The following is a 12736-nucleotide window of genomic DNA, read 5'->3' on the forward strand; positions in this document are numbered from 1 at the left end:
TAACACAAAGGATAAATGCTTGATGGGATGGATACCCCATTTACCTTGATGTAATTATTACACATTGTATGCCTGTATCAAAATATCTCATGTAACCCATAAATATATATACCTGCTATGTACCCCCAAAAATTAAAAATAAAGATGTCTTCCCCACATCAGATTTCTTAAGGAAAACAACAATTTATAGAATAATTATTAAATAAGGACAAAAGTAGCCAGGAAAGCATAATAAACCTACCAGAAGATTTGTAACATTTTTATTATCAGAAATGAAAATTTGAGGCTGGGGGAAATCTTTAGAAATAACAATTTAATTCTCTGGCCTAGAAAAAAAAAAAAAAACACCTGATAATACAGTTAAAATTTTTCCTCTTTTATGGTTTCTTATGAAAAAGAAACCAAATATATTTGAAATTGTTAGTAAACACACTGTGCCACATTGACAAATTATACTATGGGAAAGCATATTCCTCTAGAAATTTTGATTCATAGATTTGCCAATCTACAGATTTCTAGTGTGATAGAAAATTCACAATTGCTTGCTTCCTAGTGTTCACTGGAAAGTAAGGTCATGAAGGGTTATAAATTCTAATTAATGTAAGTAACTAAAATAACTGGAAAGAATAAGGGGAACGATTCTGGGTGCAAGAGTGCTTCCGGTAAAGAAAAGCTATAAGGTATGAGGATCTTTTGCTCTTTTAAGAGAAAAGATAATAATGTTTGTCCTAAAGTAGAAAAACTGGAAGGTCCAAAATGAAAAGAGGAAAACTATAGGACACAAATAGCTGAATGAATAAGGCCATAGAGGATTTGTGGAAGATGAATTTTATGAAAGGAATAGTATGTGTGATCAGGGAAGCTAAGATAAGTGAAGAATTATTATAAGTTTTTCTAAAAATTGAGGATTAATATTAAAGGTAAACTGATGCAAAACTAGAACTTGGTTCCTTGTGTTAAGACGACAAGACTTTCTTAGAGTATTGTTGCTCTTTTTTTTTTTTTTTTTGAAAGTTGGAGTTTTCTTTATTTATTTTAAAATATATATAACATAAGATTTACCATTTTAATTACTTTTATTTTATTTTTTTTTATTTTGGTACAAGTATATTTGACAAACTTAGGTTTTAAATTTCTCATATAGTAAGTAGCATTAGGTATTATTAAGCGAAATTTAAGAAACAGAAAATATGCTTTTCAGAAAATGAATATTGATATTTTTACTTTTATCCATGTTAACTAAGAGTCATAAATATTTATTTCATGTGTACGCTCAAAAATCTGTAATTTTTAAGCATTTTCTCTATCTTTTATTTTTTTTTTATTTTTTTTAATTTATTTATTTATTTATTTTTATTATACTTTAAGTTCTAGGGTACATGTGCATAATGTGCAGGTTTGTTACATATGTATACTTGTGCCATGTTGGTGTGCTGCACCCATCAACTCGTCATTTACATCAGGTATAACTCCCAATGCAATCCCTCCACCCTCCCCTCTCCCCCCTCCCCATGATAGGCCCCAGTGTGTGATGTTCCCCTTCCTGAGTCCAAGTGATCTCATTGCTCATTTCCCACCTATGAGTGAGAACATGCGGTGTTTGGTTTTCTGTTCTTGCGATAGTTTGCTGAGAATGATGGTTTCCAGCTGCATCCATGTCCCTACAAAGGACTCAAACTCATCCTTTTTTATAGCTGCATAGTATTCCATGGTGTATATGTGCCACATTTTCTTAATCCAGTCTGTCACTGATGGACATTTGGGTTGATTCCAAGTCTTCGCTATTGTGAATAGTGCCGCAATAAACATATGTGTGCATGTGTCTTTATAGCAGCATGATTTGTAATCCTTTCGGTATATACCCAGTAATGGGATGGCTGGGTCATATGGTACTTCTAGTTCTAGATCCTTGAGGACTCGCCATACTGTTTTCCCTAATGGTTGAACTAGTTTACAATCCCACCAACAGTGTAAAAGTGTTCCTATTTCTCCACATCCTCTCCAGCGCCTGTTGTTTCCTGACTTTTGAATGATTGCCATTCTAACTGGTGTGAGATGGTATCTCGTGGTTGTGATTTGCATTTCTCTGATGGCCAGTGATGATGAGCATTTTTTCATGTGTCTGTTGGCTGTATGAATGTCTTCTTTTGAGAAATGTCTGTTCATATCCTTTGCCCACTTTTTGATGGGGTTGTTTGTTTTTTTCTTGTAAATTTGTTTGAGTTCTTTGTAGGTTCTGGATATTAGCCCTTTGTCAGATGAGTAGACTGCAAAAATTTTCTCCCATTCTGTAGGTTGCCTGTTCACTCTGATGGTAGTTTCTTTTGCTGAGCAGAAGCTCTTTAGTTTAATTAGATCCCATTTGTCAATTTTTGCTTTTGCTGCCGTTGCTTTTGGTGTTTTACACATGAAGTCCTTGCCCATGCCTATGTCCTGTATGGTACTACCTAGGTTTTCTTCTAGGGTTTTTATGGTATTAGGTCTAACATTTAAGTCTCTACTCCATCTTGAATTAATTTTCATATAAGGAGTAAGGAAAGGATCCAGTTTCAGCTTTCTACTTATGGCTAGCCAATTTTCCCAGCACCATTGATTAAATAGGGAATCCTTTCCCCATTTCTTGTTTTTCTCAGGTTTATCAAAGATCAGATGGCTGTAGATGTGTGGTATAATTTCTGAGGACTCTGTTCTGTTCCATTGGTCTATATCTCTGTTTTGGTACCAGTGCCAGGCTGTTTTGGTTACTGTAGCCTTGTAGTATAGTTTGAAGTCAGGTAGTGTGATGCCTCCAGCTTTATTCTTTTGACTTAGGATTGTCTTGGAAATGTGGGCTCTTTTCTGGTTCCATATGAACTTTAAAGCAGTTTTTTCCAATTCTGTGAAGAAACTCATTGGTAGCTTGATGAGGATGGCATTGAATCTATAAATTACCTTATTGATTCTTCCTATCCATGAGCATGGTATGTTCTTCCATTTGCTTGTGTCCTCTTTTATTTCACTGAGCAGTGGTTTGTAGTTCTCCTTGAAGAGGTCCTTTACATCCCTTGTAAGTTGGATTCCTAGGTATTTTATTCTCTTTGCAGCAATTGTGAATGGAAGTTCATTCCTGATTTGGCTCTCTGTTTGTCTGTTACTGGTGTATAAGAATGCTTGTGATTTTTGCACATTAATTTTGTATCCTGAGACTTTGCTGAAGTTGCTTATCAGCTTAAGGAGACTTTGGGCTGAGACAATGTGGTTTTCTAAATATACAATCATGTCATCTGCAAACAGGGACAATTTGACTTCTTCTTTTCCTAGCTGAATACTCTTTATTTCTTTCTCTTGCCTGATTGCCCTAGCCAGAACTTCCAACACTATGTTGAATAGGAGTGGTGAGAGAGGGCATCCCTGTCTTGTGCCAGTTTTCAAAGGGAATTTTTCCAGATTTTGCCCATTTAGTATGATATTGGCTGTGGGTTTGTCATAAATAGCTCTTATTATGTTGAGATACATTCCATCAATACCGAATTTATTGAGCGTTCTTAGCATGAAGGGCTGTTGAATTTTGTCAAAGGCCTTTTCTGCATCTATTGAGATAATCATGTGGTTTTTGTCTTTGGTTCTGTTTATATGCGGGATTACGTTTATTTATTTGCATATGTTGAACCAGCCTTGCATCCCAGGGATGACTTGATTGTGGTGGATAAGCTTTTTGATGTGCTGCTGAATCCGGTTTGCCAGTATTGAGAATTTTTGCGTCAATGTTCATCAGGGATATTGGTCTACAATTTTCTTTTTTTGTTGTGTCTCTGCCAGGCTTTGGTATCAAGATGATGTTGGCCTCATAAAATGAGTTAGGGAGGATTCCCTCTTTTTCTATTGATTGGAATAGTTTCAGAAGGAATGGTACCAGCTCCTCCTTGTACCTCTGGTAGAATTCAGCTGTGAATCCATCTGGTCCTGGACTTTTTTTGGTTGGTAAGCTATTAATTATTGCCTCAATTTCAGAGCCTGCTCTTGGTCTATTCAGGGATTCAGCTTCTTCCTGGTTTAGTCTTGGGAGAGTGTAAGTGTCCAGGAAATTATCCATTTCTTCTAGATTTTCTAGTTTACATGTGTAGAGGTGTTTATAGTATTCTCTGATGGTAGTTTGTATTTCCGTGGGGTCGGTGGTGATATCCCCTTTATCATTTTTTATTGCATCTATTTGATTCCTCTCTCTTTTCTTCTTTATTAGTTTGCTAGCGGTAGATCAATTTTGTTTATCTTTTCAAAAAACCAATGCCTGGATTCATTGATTTTTTGGAGGGTTTTTTGTGTCTCTATCTCCTTCAGTTCTGCTCTGATCTTAGTTATTTCTTGCCTTCTGCTAGCTTTTGAATGTGTTTCCCCTTGCCTCTCTAGTTCTTTTAATTGTGATGTTAGAGTGTCAATTTTAGATCTTTCCTGCTTTCTCTTGTGGGCATTTAGTGCTATAAATTTCCCTCTACACACTGCTTTAAATGTGTCCCAGAGATTCTGGTATGTTGTATCTTTGTTCTCATTGGTTTCAAAGAACATCTTTACTTCTGCCTTCATTTCTTTATGTACCCAGTAGTCATTCAGGAGCAGGTTATTCAGTGTCCATGTAGTTGAGCGGTTTTGACTGAGTTTCTTAGTCCTGAGTTCTAGTTTGATTGCACTGCGTTCTGAGAGACAGTGTGTTATAATTTCTGTTCTTGTACATTTGCTGAGGAGTGCTTTACTTCCAATTATGTGGTCAATTTTGGAATAAGTGTGATGTGGTGCTGAGAAGAATGTATATTCTGTTGATTTGGGGTGGAGAGTTCTATAGATGTCTATTAGGTCCGCTTGCTGCAGAGATGAGTTCAATTCCTGGATATCCTTGTTAACTTTCTGTCTCGTTGATCTGTCTAATGTTGACAGTGGGGTGTTAAAGTCTCCCATTATTATTCTATGGGAGTCTAAGTCCCTTTGTAAGTCTCTAAGGACTTGCTTTATGAATCTGGGTGCTCCTGTATTGGGTGCATATATATTTAGGATAGTTAGCTCTTCCTGTTGAAGTGATCCCTTTACCATTATGTAATGGCCTTCTTTGTCTCTTTTGATCTTTGATGGCTTAAAGTCTGTTTTATCAGATACTAGTATTGCAAAGCCTGCTTTTTTTGTTCTCCATTTGCTTGGTAGATCTTCCTCCATCCCTTTATTTTGAGCCTATGTATGTCTCTGCATGTGAGATGGGTCTCCTGAATACAGCAGACTGATGGGTCTTGACTCTTTATCCAATTTGCCAGTCTGTGTCTTTTAATTGGACCATTTAGTCCATTTACTTTTAAGGTTAATATTGTTATGTGTGAACTTGATCCTGCCATTATGATATTAACTGGTTATGTTGCTCGTTAGTTGATGCAGTTTCTTCCTAGCCTCGATGGTCTTTACATTTTGGCATGTTTTTGCAATGGCTGGTACCGGTTGTTCCTTTCCATGTTTAGGGCTTCCTTCAGGGTCTCTTGTAAGGCAGGCCTGGTGGTGAGAGAATATCTAAGCATTTGCTTATCTGTAAAGGATTTTATTTCTCCTTCACTGGTGAAACTTAGTTTGGCTGGATATGAAATTCTGGGTTGAAAATTTTTTTCTTTAAGAATGTTGAGGCGGAGCAAGATGGCCGAATAGGAACAGCTCCAGTCTCCAACTCCCAGCGCGAGCGACACAGAAGACCGCTGATTTCTGCATTTTCAACTGAGGTACTGTGGCCATCTCACTAGGGAGTGCTGGACAATCGGTGCTGGTCAGCTGCTGCAGCCTGACCAGCGAGAGCTGAAGCAGAGCGAGGCATCGCCTCACCTGGAAGCGCAAGGGGGAAGGGGATCCGTTTTCCTAGCCAGGGGAACTGAGACACACAACACCTGGAAAATCGGGTAACTCCCACCCCAATACTGCGCTGTAAGCATACAGGCACACCAGAATATATCCCACACCTGGCCGGGAGGGTCCCACGCCCACGAAGCCTCCCTCACTGCTAACACAGCAGTCTGCCGCGATCTATCCGCAAGGCAGCAGCGAGGCTGGGGGAGGGGCGCCCGCCATTGCTGAGGCTTAAGTAGGTAAACAAAGCCGCTGGGAAGCTCAAACTGGGTGGAGCTCACAGCAGCTCAAGGAAGCCTGCCTGTCTCTGTAGTCTCCACCTCTGGGGACAGCGCACAGCTGAAGACCAACAGGGGAAGTAGCGGGAGCCGGTGCAGACGCGAACGACTCTGTCTGACAGCTTTGGGGAGAGCCGTGGATCTCCCAACGCGGAGGTTGAGATCTGAGAACGGACAGACTGCCTGCTCAGGTGTGTCCCTGACCCCTGAGTAGCCTAGCTGGAGAAATCCCCCACTAGGGGCAGTCTGACACCCCACACCTCACAGGGTGGAGTACACCCCTGAGAGGAAACTTCCAAAGGAAGAATCAGACAGGTACACTCGCTGTTCAGCAATATTCTATCTTCGGCAACCTCTGCTGCTGATCCCCAGGCAAACAGGGTCTGGAGTGGACCTCAAGCAATCTCCAACAGACCAACAGACAGACCTTCTGACTGTCAGAAGGAAAACTATCAAACAGGAAGGACACCTATACCAAAACCCCATCAGTACGTCACCATCATCAAAGACCAGAGGCAGATAAAACCACAAAGATGGGGAAGAAGCAGGGCAGAAAAGCTGGAAATTCAAAAAATAAGAGCGCATCTCCCCCTGCAAAGGAGCGCAGCCCATCGCCAGCAACGGATCAAAGCTGGTCAGAGAATGACTTGGACGAGAGGAGAGAAGAAGGCTTCAGTCCATCAAACTTCTCAGAGCTAAAGGAGGAATTACGTACCCAGCGCAAAGAAACTAAAAATCTTGAAAAAAGAGTGGAAGAATTGACAGCTAGACTAATTAATGCAGAGAAGATCATAAACGAAATGACAGAGATGAAAACCATGACACGAGAAATACGTGACAAATGCACAAGCTTCAGTAACCGACTCGATCAACTGGAAGAAAGAGTATCAGCGATTGAAGATCAAATGAATGAAATGAAGCGAGAAGAGAAACCAAAAGAAAAAAGAAGAAAAAGAAATGAGCAAAGCCTGCAAGAAGTATGGGATTACGTAAAAAGACCAAATCTACGCCTGATTGGGGTGCCTGAAAGTGAGGGGGAAAATGGAACCAAGTTGGAAAACACTCTTCAGGAAATCATCCAGGAGAACTTCCCCAACCTAGTAGGGCAGGACAACATTCAAATTCAGGAAATACAGAGAACGCCACAAAGATAATCCTCCAGAAGAGCAACTCCAAGACACATAATTGCCAGATTCACCAAAGTTGAAATGAAGGAAAAAATCTTAAGGGCAGCCAGAGAGAAAGGTCGGGTTACCCACAAAGGGAAGCCCATCAGACTAACAGCAGATCTCTTGGCAGAAACTCTACAAGCCAGAAGAGAGTGGGGGCCAATATTCAACGTTCTTAAAGAAAAGAATTTTCAACCCAGAATTTCATATCCAGCCAAACTAAGTTTCATAAGTGAAGGAGAAATAAAATCCTTTACAGATAAGCAAATGCTTAGATATTTTGTCACCACCAGGCCTGCCTTACAAGAGACCCTGAAGGAAGCACTAAACATGGAAAGGAACAACCGGTACCAGCCATCGCAAAAACATGCCAAAATGTAAAGCCCATCGAGGCTAGGAAGAAACTGCATCAACTAACGAGCAAAATAACCAGTTAATATCATAATGGCAGGATCAAGTTCACACATAACAATATTAACCTTAAATGTTAATGGACTAAATGCTCCAATTAAAAGACACAGACTGGCAAACTGGATAAAGAGTCAAGACCCATCAGTCTGCTGTATTCAGGAGACCCATCTCACATGCAGAGACATACATAGGCTCAAAATAAAGGGATGGAGGAAGATCTACCAAGCAAATGGAGAACAAAAAAAAGCAGGGGTTGCAATCCTTGTCTCTGATAAAACAGACTTTAAACCATCAAAGATCAAAAGATGTTCTTTGAAACCAATGAGAACAAAGATACAACATACCAGAATCTCTGGGACACATTTAAAGCAGTGTGTAGAGGGAAATTTATAGCACTAAATGCCCACAAGAGAAAGCAGGAAAGATCTAAAATTGACACTCTAACATCACAATTAAAAGAACTAGAGAGGCAAGAGCAAACACATTCAAAAGCTAGCAGAAGGCAAGAAATAACTAAGATCAGAGCAGAACTGAAGGAGATAGAGACACAAAAAACCCTCCAAAAAATCAATGAATCCAGGAGTTGGTTTTTTGAAAAGATCAACAAAATTGACAGACCGCTAGCAAGGCTAATAAAGAAGAAAAGAGAGAGGAATCAAATAGATGCAATAAAAAATGATAAAGGGGATATCACCACCGACCCCACAGAAATACAAACTACCATCAGAGAATACTATAAACGCCTCTACGCAAATCAACTAGAAAATCTAGAAGAAATGGATAATTTCCTGGACACTTACACTCTCCCAAGGCTAAACCAGGAAGAAGTTGAATCCCTGAATAGACCAATAGCAGGCTCTGAAATTGAGGCAACAATTAATAGCCTACCCACCAAAAAAAGTCCAGGACCAGATGGATTCACAGCTGAATTCTACCAGAGGTACAAGGAGGAGCTGGTACCATTCCTTCTGAAACTATTCCAATCAATAGAAAAAGAGGGAATCCTCCCTAACTCATTTTATGAGGCCAACATCATCCTGATACCAAAGCCTGGCAGAGACACAACAAAAAAAGAGAATTTTAGACCAATATCCCTGATGAACATTGATGCAAAAATTCTCAATAAAATACTGGCAAACCGGATTCAGCAGCACATCAAAAAGCTTATCCACCATGATCAAGTGGGCTTCATCCCTGGGATGCAAGGCTGGTTCAACATTCGCAAATCAATAAACGTAATCCAGCATATAAACAGAACCAAAGACAAGAACCACATGATTGTCTCAATAGATGCGAAAAGGCTTTTGACAAAATTCAACAGCCCTTCATGCTAAAAACGCTCAATAAATTCGGTATTGATGGAACGGATCTCAAAATAATAAGAGCCAATTATGACAAACCCACAGCTAATATCATACTGAATGGGCAAAAACTGGAAAAATTCCCTTTGAAAACTGGCACAAGACAGGGATGCCCTCTCTCACCACTCCTATTCAACATAGTGTTGGAAGTTCTGGCTAGAGCAGTCAGGCAAGTGAAAGAAATCAAGGGTATCCAGTTAGGAAAAGAAGAAGTCAAATTGTCCCTGTTTGCAGATGGCATGATTGTATATTTAGAAAACCCCATCGTCTCAGCCCAAAATCTCCTTAAGCTGATAAGCAACTTCAGCAAAGTCTCAGGATACAAAATTAATGTGCAAAAATCACAAGCATTCTTATACACCAGTAACAGACAAGCAGAGAGCCAAATCAGGAATGAACTTCCATTCACAATTGCTTCAAAGAGAATAAAATACCTAGGAATCCAGCTTACAAGGGATGTAAAGGACCTCTTCAAGGAGAACTACAAACCACTGCTCAGTGAAATAAAAGAGGACACAAACAAATGGAAGAACATACCATGCTCATGGATAGGAAGAATCAATATCGTGAAAATGGCCATACTGCCCAAGGTTATTTATAGATTCAATGCCATCCCCATCAAGCTACCAATGAGTTTCTTCACAGAATTGGAAAAAACTGCTTTAAAGTTCATATGGAACCAAAAAAGAGCCCGCATTGCCAAGACAATCCTAAGTCAAAAGGACAAAGCTGGAGGCATCACGCTACCTGACTTCAAACTATACTACAAGGCTACAGTAACCAAAACAGCATGGTACTGGTACCAAAACAGAGATATAGACCAATGGAACAGAACAGAGTCCTCAGAAATAATACCGCACATCTACAGCCATCTGATCTTTGACAAACCTGAGAGAAACAAGAAATGGGGAAAGGATTCCCTATTTAATCAATGGTGCTGGGAAAATTGGCTAGCCATAAGTAGAAAGCTGAAACTGGATCCTTTCCTTACCCCTTATACGAAGATTAATTCAAGATGGATTAGAGACTTAAATGTTAGACCTAATACCATAAAAACCCTAGAAAAAAATCTAGGTAGTACCATTCAGGACATAGGCATGGGCAAGGACTTCATGTCTAAAACACCAAAAGCAATGGCAGCAAAAGCAAAAATTGACAAATGGGATCTCATTAAACTAAAGAGCTTTTGCACAGCAAAAGAAACTACCATCAGAGTGAACAGGCAACCGACAGAATGGGAGAAAATTTTTGCAACCTACTCATCTGACAAAGGGCTAATATCCAGAATCTACAAAGAACTCAAACAAATATACGAGAAAAAAACAAACATCCCCATCAAAAAGTGGGGAAAGGATATGAACAGACATTTCTCAAAAGAAGATATTCATACAGCCAACAGACACATGAAAAAATGCTCATCGTCACTTGCCATCAGAGAAATGCAAATCAAAACCACAATGAGATACCATCTCACACCAGTTAGAATGGCAATCATTAAGAAGTCAGGAAACAACAGGTGTTGGAGAGGATGTGGAGAAATAGGAACACTTTTACACTGTTGGTGGGATTGTAAACTAGTTCAACCATTATGGAAAACAGTATGGCAATTCCTCAAGGATCTAGAACTAGATGTACCATATGACCCAGCCATCCCACTACTGGGTATATACCCAAAGGATTATAAATTATTCTACTACAAAGACACATGCACACGTATGTTTATTGCGGCACTATTCACAATAGCAAAGACTTGGAATCAACCCAAATGTCCATCAGTGACAGACTGGATTAAGAAAATGTGGCACATATACACCATGGAATACTATGCAGCCATAAAAAAGGATGAGTTTGCGTCCTTTGTAGGGACATGGATGCAGCTGGAAACCATCATTCTTAGCAAACTATCACAAGAAGAGAAAACCAAACACCGCATGTTCTCACTCATAGGTGGGAACTGAACAATGAGATCACTTGGACTCGGGAAGGGGAACATCACGCACTGGGGCCTATCATGGGGAGGGGGGAGGGGGGAGGAGGGAGGGATTGCATTGGGGAGTTATACATGATATAAATGATGAATTGATGGGTGCTGACGAGTTGATGGGTGCAGCACACCAACATGGCATAAGTATACATATGTAACAAACCTGCACGTTATGCACATGTACCCTAGAACTTAAAGTATAATAAAAAAAAAAAAAAAAAAAAAAAAAAAGAATGTTGAATATTGGCTCCCACTCTCTTTTGGCTTGTAAAGTTTCTGCCAAGAGATCTGCTGTTAGTCTGATGGGCTTCCCTTTGTGGGTAACCCGACCTTTCTCTCTTGCTGCCCTTAGCATTTTTTACTTCATTTCAACTTTGGTGAATCTCACAATTATGTGTCTTGGACTTGCTCTTCTTGAGGAGTATCTTTGTGGCATTCTCTGTATTTCCTGAATTTGAATGTTGGCCTGCCCTGCTAGGTTGGGGAAGTTCTCCTGGATGATATCCTGAAGAGTGTTTTCCAACTTGGTTCCATTTTCCCCCTCACTTTCAGGCACCCCAATCAGACGTAGATTTGGTCTTTTTACATAATCCCATACTTCTTGCAGGCTTTGTTCATTTCTTTTTCTTCTTTTTTCTTTAGACTTCTCTTCTCGCTTCATTTCATTCATTTGATCCTCAATCGCTGATACTCTTTCTTCCAGTTGATTGAGTCGGTTACTGAAGCTTGTGCATTTGTCACATATTTCTCATGTCATGGTTTTCATCTCTGTCAGTTCATTTATGGCCTTCTCTGCATTAATTATTCTGGTTATCAATTCTTCCACTCTTTTTTCAAGATTTTTAGTTTCTTTGTGCTGGGTACGTAATTCCTCCTTTAGCTCTGAGAAGTTTGATGGTCTGAAGCCTTCTTCTCTCATCTCATCAAAGTCATTCTCCGTCCAGCTTTGATCCATTGCTGGCGATGAGCTGCGTTCCTTTGGAGGGGGAGATGCGCTCTTATTCTTTGAATTTCCAGCTTTTCTGCCCTGCTTTTTCCCCATCTTTGTGGTTTTATCTGCCTCTGGTCGTTGATGATGGTGACGTACTGATGGGGTTTTGGTGTGGGTGTCCTTCCTGTTTGTTAGTTTTCCTTCTAACAGTCGTGACCCTCAGCTGTAGGTCTGTTGGAGATTGCTTGAGGTCCACTCCAGGCCCTGTTTGCCTGGGTGTCAGCAGCAGAGGCTGCAGAAGATAGAATACTGCTGAACAGCGAGTGTACCTGTCTGATTCTTGCTTTGGAAGCTTTCTCTCAGGGGTGTACTCCACCGTGTGAGGTGTGGGGTGTCAGTCTGCCCCTAGTGGAGGATGTCTCCCAGTTAGGCTACTCAGGGGTCAGGGACCCACTTGAGCAGGCAGTCCGTCCATTCTCAGATCTCAACCTCTGTGTTGGGAGATCCACTGCTCTCTTCAAAGCTGTCAGACAGAGTCGTTTCCGTCTGCAGAGGTTTCTGCTGCCTTTTTGTTGTTGTTGTTGTTGTTTAGCTGTGCCCTGTCCCCAGAGGTGGAGTCTACAGAGACTGGCAGGCCTCCTTGAGCTGCTGTGAGCTCCACCCAGTTCGATCTTCCCAGGGCTTTGTTTACCTACTTAAGCCTCAGCAATGGCGGGCGCCCCTCCCCCAGCCTCACTGCTGCCTTGCAGTTAGAT

The sequence above is a fragment of the Rhinopithecus roxellana genome, chromosome 20 (genome assembly GCF_007565055.1).
Source record: "Rhinopithecus roxellana isolate Shanxi Qingling chromosome 20, ASM756505v1, whole genome shotgun sequence".
Classification (NCBI taxonomy): Eukaryota; Metazoa; Chordata; class Mammalia; order Primates; family Cercopithecidae; genus Rhinopithecus; species Rhinopithecus roxellana.